This window comes from Stegodyphus dumicola, chromosome 6 (genome assembly GCF_044657685.1).
Source record: "Stegodyphus dumicola isolate Sdum_Otavi_A_Nest chromosome 6, ASM4465768v1".
Taxonomy (NCBI): domain Eukaryota; kingdom Metazoa; phylum Arthropoda; class Arachnida; order Araneae; family Eresidae; genus Stegodyphus; species Stegodyphus dumicola.
In genome coordinates this window covers 10,258,212-10,273,490 of record NC_140773.1, presented here as the reverse complement: position 1 = coordinate 10,273,490, position 15,279 = coordinate 10,258,212, and the positions used below count along the sequence as shown (strand labels likewise).

The window sequence follows — 15,279 nt, the reverse complement described above, 5'->3', positions numbered from 1 at the left end:
ATTTTTCGTCACAATTACCCTTAATGATCGTCTGTCATGATCACTCAGGACACACTTTCGTCCGCACTGTGATTTAGCAGATGATGTTTTTCCGCTTTTCAAATATGCGGAATAAATCTTCGATACAGTACCTCTTGAAACACTAAACACCTCGGCTACCTTGCTTACGGAAGCACCTACCATACGTGCTTCAACAATTTGCCCATGTTCGAAGTCTGTTAACTCTGACATAATGCAATGACAACCTCACATAACAGTACTCCGACAACAACTAACTGTTTAGCACATTTACGAAGTTGTATAGGTGGCGTCAGTAGTCAAAAACGCCAGCGCCACCTACATATTTCATTAAAATCAATCTTTCTTTTCAAACATGCATTTCACGAGGTGTTTCCATATTTTTGTCCATCCACTGTATATATGCTTATTTAAATTAAAATTATTATTAATGAGTTGTATAAATAAAACAAAGAAGTGTAGAAAATGTTGATGAATGCCAAAACTGGTATAAAAAAAGTTTTTTATAATCTTAAATTAAAACTAAATACTTAACAGGTAAATAACAGGCTAACTGCATTTCTTCCCCTTGAAACTATGAAAATCCCCCCTTGTTGATCCCGCGAACGGGCTGGCTGCATGAGCGTTTTCGTGGTTTTCCCCATATGTAACGTGTATACGAGCCAGTTTCCCTTAGAAAGTCCTCCACGAAGGCATCCCTCCCCTTAGGCAGATAGCCCTAGTGTGCTTTGCCATAATTAAATACACCAACACCCCCCTTTTTGACAACCCTTACATTAAATAATACGAAGGAGGTTCGTTTTTACGAGCAAAATTTTAGTGAAAAAATTATTTCATTTTCATTTTTCGTGTAAATACTTGCAGCTTTGGTATATTTTCAACGCTATTTTAATATTTATTTCCTGAAGATGGTAAGGGTTCCAACGAAAAAAATAGTTTTAGAAGTTTCGCAAAAAATTATAGCTTTAGGAGTTCCCGGATAGATAAAGTGTGAAGTCCATTAACCTAAATATTTGTTATACTACCCTATAATATGTATATTTGAGTGTGTTATATTAATTTTGACATCATTTAAATTAGGGGTCTTCAACCTTTCTTGCGCGAGAGCCACATTAATAAATTTGCAATGATCCGCAGGCCCCATGTCTGTTAAAAAATAGTGTAGTCAGAAAATTTATATAAGAAAGGGAAGTTTGTTTTGCAAGACTACAATTAATTCTAAGCGAAGAGACAGTGTTACACATTTGTATATATAATATACATCGGTTCCAAAAAGTCAAATGGAAATCGAATTAAAATCTTTTGCACCATTTTGAACTATGGAAAAAAGTATAAAGATGATTTTACAGAACGATGTTACGAAATGCATTTACAATAATAAAAAAAAAAAAAACTTACATTACTAGCGAGAGATGGTAGTTACTTTAGTTTTAATGTGAAATTTGATATTGTTTTTGCTTGATTAAAACTTCATTAATATCCGGTTTAATCTATGTTGTTGCAATTCGTTAAGTTTCCTCCAAATGACTGGCAGACATCAGCCGTGTTCTTGGTTTTGATTTTAGGATTTTCATTTTACTAAAACGTTGCTGACATATGTAGGTACATATGTCAGCAACGTTTTAGTAAACAACGTTAGTACATAAAGTTAGAAAACATGAAGAGTGGCATATTTACGAATTCCTGGATACTTGTCTTCGGTCACGTACTTTGAATAAAACTCAATTAATGTCGGATTTTCAAGAAACTTGCACATTACTGCAGAGTCACACTGTGAATCTATATATTCTTATTGAAATTCGGGCGGAACACTTCCAACGTCTACTGAAAATGGCGACATTCTCATGAGCATTTCATTTTCACGAAAATCGAAACAAATCTGTTTTTGAATTTCTCTTTCAAATTGATTTGTACATAATTATTCGAGTTCCATATTGTAGAGTTCTTCACACCATCAATTTTGGAAAATGGATGGAATTCTTATTTAGCAATTGACTTTCCCACAGGATTGACTTAGTCTCAAATGCTTTCACAAAGTAATAAAGATTGTGAACAAGTAGATCTTTTCCTAGTAAGCGGCAGTTCAAATCACTGAGATGACCTGTTATATCGACAAGAAATGCAAAGTCTCCCATTTCTCATCACTGAACTGGTGAATAGATTTCTCTTTAGCTTCCATGAATTGTCGAACTTCGCTCTTCAAAGAAAACAGGCGCTGAAGCATCTTTCCACGGCTCAACCAACGTACTTCCGCGTTATAGACAACGTCACCACGTTCAGCTTCCAGATCACTCAAGAACTGTTGAAATTGCCTGTGTTTAAGTTTAGACGAATGAATTAACCACTTTTACAACAGAGATAAGAACCTACCCTTTTTACGAAATTGAGATTTTATGCGTAGTCAAAATTTTATTTTTTAAAATTACGTAAGATAAAGTGAAAATTTTGAAAAATTCGTCATTTTAAGGCGAATGAAATTAACCACGTTTACAACAGAGATAAGAACCTACCCTTTTTACGAAATTGAGATTTTATGCGTAGTCAAAATTTTATTTTTTAAAATTACGTAAGATAAAGTGAAAATTTTGAAAAATTCGTCATTTTAAGGCGAATGAAATTAACCACGTTTACAACAGAGATAAGAACCTACCCTTTTTACGAAATTGAGGTTTTATGCGTAGTCAAAATTTTATTTTTTAAAATTACGTAAGATAAAGTGAAAATTTTGAAAAATTCGTCATTTTAAGGCGAATGAAATTAACCACGTTTACAACAGAGATAAGAACCTACCTTTTTTATGAAATTGGGATTTTATGTGTAGTTAAAATTTTATTTTTTAAAATTACATAAGATAAAGTGAAAATTTTGAAAAACTCGGTCATTTTAAGGCGAATGAAATTAACCACGTTTACAACAGAGATAAGAACCTACCCATTTTACGAAATTGAGATTTTATGCGTAGTCAAAATTTTATTTTTTAAAATTACATAAGATAAAGTGAAAATTTTGAAACACTCGTCATTTTAAGGCGAATGAAATTAACCACGTTTACAACAGAGATAAGAACCTACCCTTTTTACGAAATTGAGATTTTATGCGTAGTCAAAATTTTATTTTTTAAAATTGCATAAGATAAAGTGAAAATTTTGAAAAACTCGGTCATTTTAAGGCGAATGAAATTAACCACGTTTACAACAGAGATAAGAACCTACCCATTTTACGAAATTGAGATTTTATGCGTAGTCAAAATTTTATTTTTTAAAATTATAAGATAAAGTGAAAATTTTGAAACACTCATCATTTTAAGGCGAATGAAATTAACCACGTTTACAACAGAGATAAGAACCTACCCTTTTTACGAAATTGAGATTTTATGCGTAGTCAAAATTTTATTTTTTAAAATTACATAAGATAAAGTGAAAATTTTGAAACACTCGTCATTTTAAGGCGAATGAAATTAACCACGTTTACAACAGAGATAAGAACCTACCCTTTTTACGAAATTGAGATTTTATGCGTAGTCAAAATTTTATTTTTTAAAATTACATAAGATAAAGTGAAATTTTTGAAAAACTCGTCATTTTAAGGAAATTTTATCTCAAATAAAATCAGACATGCCAATGAAATGTTTTAAATATCAAAAATAAGACAAAACGAATTTTTTTACGACAAAAAGCTGACAAGGAAATTTTTCTTAAAAACAAACTTTTTTAAAATTCTTCAGTTTTTCTTCAAATTGAAATGTGTGGGGGGGGAGCACTAACATGCCTTCAGCGGGCCACTGGTTGAAGACCCCTAATTTAAATCAATGAAAAAAAGGTTAATAATAAATATAATTTTACTTGAGTTAGAAAGAAAAGAAAGGATTCGGATAATTAGAGGTTAGTGCGTTTATCGTCACCTTTGACACTTTTATAAATATTGCATACAGCATGGAATACTTTCTTAAATGAATCATCAGTTATTTCGTATTTATTCAATGCATGATTCCAGCTGTTTTCAGTCGCTTCTTTTGCGCACTAGTGCAAACATATCGCATGAAAAAAAAAACTGCGTTTCATGTTTCAACTACATGGCACGGGTTTCTGTAATGATACTCAGCTGTACACGTTTGAGTTGCACATGTTCTTTGCTGTGGAATGTTTTTGTATTAAATAAAATAAACAGAGAATTATTAAGTTACATAAAGCATAATTTTGAAGTTTGCAGGTGAAATGGAAGTACAAGATGCTCTGAATACCTACACTGAAGAAAACATATTTGATGTAAACACCACATGACTTCATTGTACGGCCTATTAAATAATACACATTTTTTTGCTGCATTTCCTTCAAATTTATTTCCTCGAATTTGATTAGAGATATATTTCTCATTCGACTAATTCAGTTAGCACTTCTCGGCGAGGCAAAAATACATAAAAGCTCAAAACATCTCCATTAAAAATTGTAAAATACAATAATATATATATAAAACACCAAAAAAGCTAAAAAGCAATTTTTACAATTAAAATTAGGGTTTCTACGTAAAAACAAGCAATTTGGACAGCGGGCAGAAAGACCGGTTTTTTGGTGCACAAGGCTGAAAGTTTATTTTTGGTCCCACTGGGCAAAGACATTGAAGTTGGTGCAGCAATTGACTTAAATTACTACTCTGTTACTCAAATGTAGAAAAATGGCAGCCCCGTTAGGCTTAACAGCTCCCCTTAAACTTTTAAATTGCTAATAATTCTACAACTATTGCATGCAGATTAACTAATGGCATAAAAACATTAACCGGAACATAAAAAAACATAATTTAGTCACTTTTTAAAAAAATACACAATTTATCAAAATAATTTAGTAATAATATTTTATTCTTATAATAAAAAACTGAGCTTAGCAGGCCGGCTCTGTTATATTGTAGGGTTTTCCTTATTTTGCATAACAAATTTATTTTAAGTTTGATGTTAGAACAGTGCTATATATAAATGTAATACATATCCTAAGTCGCGGTTTCGAGACATGAAAAATGCAAGTTGAATTTTGTCAATCGGCCCAGTAGAACGGGAGATATAGAATTGTCTTTTTTTTTTTTTTTTAGCTCAGCTAAATTAACCGGCGCATAAGTTTAAAGCAGTTGTCTGCGAGAGAATACAAAAGCCAAGATAATTATATTTAGATAGAGCTGTCAAAATCTAACAACTAGGAGCGAGTGCTAGAAACTCTCTGTGCCTGACATTAGAAGCTCTCAGCTTATATACTCTAAAACTTAATTTGCATTCTAGTGAGGAATATGGAAAGAACAAATTAAAGACCAAAATCATTAACAACTGCTTAATCATCATAAAAACCTCACAGAGTATCTACTTCACAATAAAAGAAAGGGCAATACCTGATCAGAAGCCCCTGAAAGACTGTCTCACCTTCTTGTTGCATAATTACGGAAACAGAGATTTCAGAACCAAGCCTTAGCTCATGTACCATTCCGAGAATTCATGAGCTTTTGAAACATATAAGGCCCGGAATATACAATAATATAATATATATATTGTAGATGCAATAATATAATATTTATATTGCAGATGATTTGTTGCTCCTATTCGTTTGCTTTTAGGTTTTTGGCATGCTTAATAAATAAATATTTCATCTACTTACTTGTATGTTTGTTTCCTTAACTTCATCTTGAAATCAAAGGTTGCAATCAGCATTGCAAATAAGCTGTTAATTCATTCCTTCTTTTCTTTCTGTTCCGCATATTTCTGTATTCCTCTTTTAATATCTCTCAGCATGCGGCTTCGATGGAGAAGGTCACTTGCTAAATGACTAACTTCTAAATAAGGTGCGGCGTTCTTGAATTATATCGATTTTCACTCTGTAGAAATAAATCTCAAATCAAAAAACGTGTGTCAAAAATTTTAATGATGCAAGTCGTTTCCTTATTCCTTTCAATGATGTTTTCTAAGCATTTTGTTTGTTGATAATTTTTAATTCATTAACTGGAACCCAAACTGCGTATAGGCAAAAAATGACAATAAAAAAACCTGCGTAGATTAAATTAGGTTAGATTATCTGAATACGGAAAATCACACGACGGGTATCTGAGAGATAATACATCGGGTAAGAGAGAGGTGCTTTCGTGGAGGTCGTTTTAAGGAAAACTGGTCCGAATTCCCGTTAGATATGTAGAAAATATGAAAAATCCTATGCAGCCCCTCCGTTCGCCGGGATGTGAAGCCGGATCGAACTATAGTTCGACCGTCTCAAGCGCAACCCTGGTTGGCGTTCTGCCAAAACACACAGACTCGTCCAAAACGGGCGGTATTACTTGGTGCGACGTGAAAGGTCTTCTCTTCTCCGGAAAGAGCTATGCTGGAGGGAAGTCCCCATCCTTCCACCCTATTTTGAAAATAATGACGCATGCGTGTTTGCGCTCATGGTCGCGGATGAGGCGGTTGAACTATATCAGTGCTCAGCGATTTTACTTCTCGATTTCATTTTCGTTTGTGAAATTCTACTGCGCATGTTGATATTTACGGAAATGACGCAATAGCCAGCCGAAGACTTACCTCCCAATCAATCAAGAAGGATTCCATTCCTGCCCTAAATTCTAACCGTGTCATTTCCATTACCAAGGCCAGACTGAGGACAAAACACTTCAAAGGAATGAGGATATCCCTTGATGGCCAGCGAAATTATAATAGCTGTCCTCACTGTACTGATACCCAACTTTCTCCAGACCATCTTTTCGACTGTCCTGCTACTTTCACCAAGCTTTTCAGTATAGATATAGCTCCCTTGCATCAACTCCTCTATTCTTCGAAGATTATTGATGTTTCTCGGCAGTTCTGGATTTTTCGGTCTTATTTGATCCTTTGCACTGACTCCTCAGACGAGACAATAACAACAAGAAACTGTACTGCATTCCCTTATCTGAACCTATGTAATGATTGTTTTCTGATTGTTCAGCAACGTTGGCAGTAGCATCAAGTTATGGATTGTTGCGATTGAAAATCTGTTCTAACTATTAGGTTGTCCGGAAAATAATGCAGGTTTTTAACCTATATCTTTAAAGTATCATAACTCGAAAACAATTTTATTAATCAAAATAAGCAGCAGTCGAATCAGTGCGTTTTTGACAATGAGATATAAGTTTATTTATTCCGGTAAGAATAAAATTCTGAAGTTCCGGACGCGATAAAGTTGCCAAAGGCGTTTTTGATCTCGTCTTGGTTTCGGAAGCATTTCTTCTGCAGAATGCTATCCAGATGTTTAAAAAAGTGGTAATCGGTCGGCGAGAAGTCAGGCAAATATGGGAGAAGAGGGAAAGTCTCGTATCCGTGTGATATCTTCGTTTTGAAGTGTTGAGCCATTTAATTCACAGTAGTTGTCCTTTGATTATTTATTGAAAAACAATAACGCAAACATGTTTGAAACAAATATGAAATATCATACGCGGCACAGTGCCGGATCTATACATCTTACCATATCATTGATTTGTTCTGTTCTAACTGTATTTCCCACCCCACCCCCCGCCGCGGGAAAAGCGGACATCAGTTTATCCCTTTAGGGAATTTTAGTTGGAACATCCCAATTCGTCCAATTTCTGTAGGGTCAATTGCACAACGTGCGGCCGAGCATCGTCATGGAGAAGAACTTGGCGCTTTCTGTTGACCGATGCAGAGCACATGCGTTGCCATTTTTGGTGCATTTCGTTGATTTGCTGACAGTACTTATCTGCCGTAATCGTTTCGCCCAGATTTAGGAAGCTGTAGTGGATGAGATTGGCCTCAGACCACCAAACAGTCACCATAATATTCTTTTGGTGCAAATTTGGCTTTGAAAAGTGTTGTGGTGTCTGACCGCGGTCCAACCACTGAGCTGAGAGTCACCAGTGGTTGGAGAGAATCCACGTTTCATCGCAGGTAATAATTCGATCAAGAAAAAGGTCATTTGTGTTGCGGAGAAGAGCAGCTTTATTTTCGCCCCCCCCCTCGATTCTGAGGCACCCACTTATCGAGCTTCTTTGACTTTCCTATACGATTCAAGTGATCAGAAATCGTTACCCGGTTTTGTTTCAACTAAAGTCTTCAAATCATCGCCATCCACAGCTGAAGAGCGTCCACGATGCTCTTGATCTTCCAGGTCAAATTCTTCACGACGAAACTTTTGGTATTATCGTTGAACTGTCGATTCATTAACACTTTTCTCGTCCCATACTTCGTTGACATTTCGAGCCGTTTGTGCTGCGCTGTAGCCTAGCTTGTACTCATAAAAGTAAATTTGCAGAAAATCCCGTTTTGACATCTAAACAAAAACACCTAGTAAATATTTTTGAAAATTATTTTGGAACAAAATGATTATTATAGAAATACAGAGCGAAAAGAGAGCTTCAAAATAATATATAAACCAATGTAATTCAAAATATTTTTGTTGCTAAAAATGTACAGGAAAGGTAAACAATTGCAAAAACCTGCATTATTTTCCGGACAACCTGATAGCTCAGGACAAGGGAGCTTCTGGGAAAAAAATTACTCGTTGACGTTATTGTTCTGCAGTCCGTTAAAGCTTTAAGAATTACATCATTGCGTTGCCTACGCTCACCTGTCCCCTTTTTGCCTTAACCTTTATTGTCCAATCTTGTTTCTTTTAAACAATCTGCTACAATTTTCAACCTGAAGAAGAAAAACTTAGAATGAGTTTGAATTAATAAATGTATTACTCTTAATAATGGCGTCTGAACAAACAAACTAAAAAAAATCCTAAGATTAAAGATATATTAATAATCGTTCTTCTTCTTTACACGGAATAAAAAAATCTGATGTGTGCACCCCATGACTTCCTTGTACGGAATATTAAATTATACGCATTTTTTCTTGCATTTCATTTAAACTTATTGGATTGAATTAAATCCACTTCGTCCACAGCGCATAAACCACAATAGAATAAATGCATTCTTTAAAATTCACTCTAGTATGTGTTTACCATAGCGACACTCTGACGCTAGATTCACTTAACAGTGTTATATTTCGTTCATATTATAACTCAGAATGTACAAAATTTATATCATTTAAAGAATAGAATTATCTAATCGTTGCCACATGTTCTATTCAAATACTATAATAAAACTAGAATGATGTATAAAAGAAATTAAGCAAACAAAACAAAAAAGAAACAGTTTTTCACAGACGATTGAGTATTTCTCATTCAATTAATTCAGTTCTCACTTCGCGAGAAGGCAAAAATACATAAAAACTGAAAATATCTATATTAAAAATTACGAAGTAAATCTGAAACGCTTATTTCCTCGAAAAAATTCCAGAAAGCATTAAGCATTATTTAATTCGCAATAATAAATGAACTTATCTTTGTTGTTGCGAAGCTTAGTCTCTCTAGATTGGCAACAAATCTACAATTCTGCTGTCTCAAATGTAAACAAATATGTCCGCCATGTTATTGAAAACTTAACCGCACTTAAACAGCTCTTAAATTGTTGATAATTGTAAAAATATTGCTTCCAGAATTACGAAAGGTGTAAAAACCTTAACCGGAAGATAAGAAAAACATAATTCAATCATTTTTAAAGCAAAAAATGTACAATTTGCAAACATATAAGAGTAAAGAAACTGAGATCACTGAGCCGGGTAATAGAGTGGATATATATATAGATATATTTATATACGTTTGGTGCGGCCAATTGCAAGCAAAATACGAGGTGCACATCTACATGTTATAGCAGTCCTATATACAAAATTTCAACGTTCTGAGGCTATTCGTTTTTGAGTTATGCGAGATACGTACGTTCGCACGTACGTACATACGTTCGTACAGACGCCACGAAAAATTCTCTTCAGAATTCATTTTAAAGTAGTTTTATAATTTTTTTTAGAGGAAACGGGTCTTTTATTCTGTCGTTACTTACAGATATCACGCATAAACATCGTTAAGTTGCATTCGATAGCGGTCAAAATGGATATTTTCGTTGAAATTTGCTGCCTGAAACTTTTCGCGATTACAATACTACTTTTTTACTTCGTATAAGCAAGTAAAAAATGAAACAATAAGTGAAGTAGCTGTCAATTATAACTTAAGGAAAGAAAAGTTTACAGAGTTTTATTAAAATTTATACGTATTTTTTCTGTTCGTTCTGTTGAAAAATGTTATTTAAAATCAAGAAAAGAAATGAATTAATGCTTGAAAATAAAGTTCTGTGAGCGTTTTTGAAGGCAAATTCATTTTTTAAAGTATATGTTACCGGAAAAAGCAAGAAATGCAGACATTCTATAGAATACCTAGGCATTTTATAGAAAGCCGAAAACTTGCTGCCAATTTAGGAAACGATTAAACATTTCACACATTGCCTAGGTGTTCTATACAATGCCAAATGATTAAACGGCAGAGTATGAAATAACATTTCCGTATTATTTAGAATGCTCAGGGAAAGTATGTAATAATAATTCGTGCCGTATATTGGCGGTTGTAACGAGTGTGACAAAGGCTAGTTTTTATCTACTAGGAGACTCTGAAAGAACTTTAAAACAACTAATAAACGAAATCGCAGTTCATTTTATGTTTAAGAACTTGCTTAGAACTGTATTCCTGACCACGAAATTCTTCTCTGGTCAGTTGCAGTTGCTCAGTCCAATGGAAGTGGTCAAGGATGCTTCACGTGTGTAGCTAATTCAAAATTGTGCAAGCCTACCATGGTGCAACAAATAGTTTAATTTCGTATTTTTTACATGGAAATTTTGTTTTCTTTTTTTAAAAAAAAGGCACGAATTTTGTTTTGTACAACTTTTACTTTATGTATTTTGAATAAAAATTTTTAATGGAACTCTTTCATTATTTTTTCAAAATAACATTTGCATTTTTGAGGAATGAACGTTTTTTTAAGTAATAGTCTTAATCAGCCTTTTTTTTCCATACTTAGTCTAAAGAGAATGTGTGATTCTACAGTATGACTAGGTATTATATACAATGCCTAGGTAAAGTACATAATAATTCTCATGTTTCATACCTTTTCTAAAAATGCCAGGTATTCTATGAAATGCCTAGGTTTTCTATAGAATGCCGGCATTTCAAACTTTACCGCTAACGTATATTATTCGATTATTTATAAAAAAACGCCCATCCGTATATCTGTACTAATCCCATCATTGAGAAAGGCGGAATATTTTCCTGAAGTCGTATCTTTGAAATATAAAATCTGTGGAGGATAGATCACGTGCGTAATTTACTTTGCGAGTGGAGCTTATCTCAGGTTAAATTAAATTAGATATAAGTAAAATCAAATATAATAATGCGCTTAACACACACAAAAAAAAGTTCAGACTTACTGGTTGTTGATATCTGAGAGAATTGGAAGAACATTGTTTTTAGTCCAAAGGGATTTGAATCCCGAAGGACTATTAGTTTCGTTTTGGCATTTTGCGTCGGACGGATAAATGTCGGTTCACTTTTCAAACTGTTGCCATAAAATGTTAGAGTCCTGCATTATATTTGAAGAAATTAAATAATGAAAATCTGCGTAAATGTATGTATATGTCTCACATTGTCATAAAATAACGGTACATAGAGTCATCGAATTTTGAATAACGTAATCCTCCAACGAATATGAGCATGTGGAAGACCCAATTTGAAATTTGAAATTTGTTTTATGATCGATTTCCTATTTTTTAAAACTTTGACGAATTTTTGATTAACAAACTCAAGGATTTCAAAGCGAGCAATGGCAACGTTGTGCAGAAAAAACATTTTTATCTCCAGCGCGTGAGTCTCTGTATCGGAAATTCTAAAGATATGCTCGTTTTAAAACTATTTTGCGATATTGCTGTTGCACTGGATCTTATGGTTTAAGTGCGAGGAACATGATATTTAATAAAGAAAGGTAACACACAAAATGTTAAAAAACGCCCCTTTGGACGTAATTTAAAATCTGAAACATTTCAGATTTTTTTTTTTTTTTTTTTTTTTTTTTTTTTTTGCAAAAGTGTACTTGCTTGTTCAAGGTCGATATTTGGCGTCGGCTTATCATCATCATGTATTTAGTTTTGGGTTTGCCTTTTAATTTGAAATTAAGTTAATTTCATGGTTTACTAAAGTCTTCGTCTTTCTTCTTAATGAACCTTCAGATAAGTTTGGAATATTGTGACGTAAACCATCGCCACAAGTCCAAGAGATACCTTATGCTTAAAATTACTTAAATCGCAAGCCACCGAAGAATATCAACACACAGTATTATTAATGTCCGTATAGACTACAGAGATAACTTTCTTTTCGCTACAATTATGACTGGTTTTCAGAAACTAAGTAAAGTATGTAGTGCCTGGTCCTCCGAAACTGTAACCCTGAAAATAGGTAGCGCCCTCTAGGCAGAAAAGCGGTAAGTTGGAGACTGGCTTTCGGTGGGAGAGGCCGATTGCTCAGTATGCTCAGTGTGATAATTTTATAAATTTAACAATCCTATTATTATATATATTTCTATTTGTACAAAGTGTATATAGTTTACTTTGATGGTGTGAATAAATTAAAAGATAAATCTGAGTCTATTAATTACGGCACCGGACACGGCTGGATCTTACAAAGTACTTTAAGACAGTGAATTCATCGTTTAGATCAACTTTTATGTATTTGTAGAGACATTAAGTACTTTTTTAAAGTAGGAGAGTGAAAAATGAGCAATACCCTCACTCGACGGGACTCGAACCACGGATCTCTCGAATACGCGCCGAGCGTGCTGACCACGAAGGTATGTTAAAAAGGCGGGGAGAAATACCTTATATAGTTTATACTTTTATGTAGTCTTATCCTTTGTGGGTGGTGAATTTCCGAACAGCTCTTTTATACTTCAGAGAAACACTGTATATTTGTACTGGAGAGTTATAAACTCTTAACCCCAAAACGTTTTAACGCCCTTTTGAACCTCTTTTCCTATCTCAGTACAGCAGATTATCGTTTACGCAAGCAGTGCTATAAAAAACAGATACATACTCTACAACTGCTGAATCACTGTGCACCCGCATTACCAACTTTGGTGCGAAAAAAAACAACACTGAACTCTTAGCGCACTAAACTGAGATATCGCAGTCTTCAGTACGAGGTCCAAACCATCAATGCCACGTATTTTATGCAAGACGAGCGACAAAAAGAAAGCAATATCTCACATTTTCCGTTATCTCCTCCCGGAAAAAACGTGACTTAACAAGTGATTTCCACACGGGAATAAATTTATGAGATAAACTTGCTCGCGCTTAGTGAAATTCTTCTGAGATCTTTGTACCGAAATGGTGATAATAACTGGATGCCCCGGGAATTGCACCCACTCTCTTCAAATCTCAGATAAAAAGAGAGCGGAAAGTACAAAAACAAATCAGGACACGCGAGGGCGCGAGAAGCTGTGCGCGCGACGACACTCGGATTGTTTACTTTTACACCATCCCGTGTTTGAGCGCGTGCTCTTATGTTGGCTCAAGGTCCACTTCGCGTTTGAAAAGTCGGATGTTTATTGCGTTTAATGGCGCTTCTTTTAACGTAGGATTATGTTCGTCCATAACTGTCTAACGGGAAAACAAAAATTAAGGCGCTATTCGAGGTGTGCGCGAATGCTTAGATCTCCAAAACTACAAATATTACAATGAATTTAACACATTGTTAGATAGATAAAAAAAGCACATTAGCAAACACATTAAAAAACTGCAAATTGAACAAAGGGTATACGCTTAGTAACACGTCAGCGCCATGCGCATGCGTGATCACGCGTGCGCGTCTCAGTCGAGTCGCGCGTAGACAGTCAGTGTGTTCGGGTGATATTTGCTGTATTTTATTTTATTTCGCTAAGCTAGTGGTGTTGCAATTTATAGAAATCTGACGAACGTAGCAGATTGTGTATCAATAGAATTTACTGTTGAGCAGCGTAAAGGGAGTACAGGATTCAGAAGGAGGTGATATTTGTACGGATGATGTGACTGTTAATGAAGAGTCAAGATTTATTCTAGCATCCGTACCTATCCATCCAAGTGTTAATTCGGGAGATTTTAAGATAGTTGTTTAGTGCATTGATGATCTATTCTGAGATTAGTTTATTGATCGATGAAGAGTTTACTGTAGGTAACAGATGTTTTGTTATGATGGGAGAGCTCAATGTAGACGTCAAACCAAACGAAAAGATTTTATTAAACATCATTTTAATCTCAATATAGTGTCATGTATCCGAGTACACTTGGCATTGCGTTTCTGGATTTAACATCTACTAGGAATATAACTTCAGATATCATAAATTATATATATTATTTCTCATATCATCGACCAATTTTATGTAGGGTCATTTTGAAAGAAGAAATGTAATAAATAAAAAATAAAATAAAATGTATGTTTGTGTAAAATCTTTCGTTTGTTTTATTTGTTCTGTAACATCTTCATACTTCCGTTAGTAATCAATCCTACGCATTAAACACCATCGGCTGTTTGGAACCCCCCCCCAGAGGCCGAGCGGTAAGATCGCTGAACACTGGGAATCCGGTTTGAGGTTCAAATCCTGCGAACGGGTTGGCTGCATGGGCTATTTTCCTCTAGGCAGATAGCCCTCAAAAGCTTTGCGATAATCTAATAAACCAAACCAGAGGCTCTTTAAACTAAAAGAGAGAGAGTCTACCGTCAATTTTTATACAGCATTTCTTTAGAAATAGATGGGTTAGGTTATTGTAGTAAAGCCTGAAACCTATATAACTGCATTTGAATCTTATGTATCAGCCACTGGAAATTTAAGTGGTTAACAACAGTGCAGCAAATGTATGAAAAATTGCTGTTCGAGGAAGTTTAACGTGGTAAGGCCATTTTGATTCGCTGGTAGTAATTACAGTACAATCCCGATGACCTTCCATAAACGGTATTGTGATGTTAGTCGATGTAGCAGTGGCTTCCAAAGCTTGGTACGCAAACTGATATTTGCGGCTATTCCAAAGACGTCAGCTCACAATCACTTGTGAGTGTATGAACGTCTAACATTATATTACAAGGGGTTCGACTTATAATTATCTTCGTCTTAAAGGTACGCGATCAAAAAAAAATTTGGAATTCGCTGGAAAATAGAACCATCGAACATCGGTTGTTAAAATATATCTACTAAATAAAAATTAACATTTCATTATAAACTTCGCGCAATAAAAGATAAAAACAGTTGCATATTTGAAATCAGTACTCATATTTCAGCATTTTATGTAATAATAAACTTATTCATTCAAAAACGAATATCGGCTGAACAGAAACTGTACGATAGAAAACTACGTAT

The 15,279-nt window shown here is 34.5% G+C and overlaps 1 protein-coding gene and 1 long non-coding RNA gene across 2 annotated transcripts in view; one reads left to right on the top strand and one right to left on the bottom strand.

The window, feature by feature from the left end:
- LOC146996669 (uncharacterized) overlaps nt 1-13,110 on the bottom strand; it is a 53,004-nt gene extending 39,894 nt beyond the window's left edge. Inside the window, exons 1-2 of the long non-coding RNA XR_015041572.1 lie at nt 12,984-13,110; nt 5,652-5,868 (exon numbers count right to left, since the gene is read on the bottom strand). This is a non-coding gene — a long non-coding RNA (uncharacterized LOC146996669). The remainder of the gene's footprint in view (nt 1-5,651; nt 5,869-12,983) is intronic.
- The window catches only part of cwo (transcription factor cwo), a 228,321-nt gene that overhangs the window by 34,749 nt on the left and 178,293 nt on the right, over nt 1-15,279 (top strand). The window lies entirely within an intron of this gene.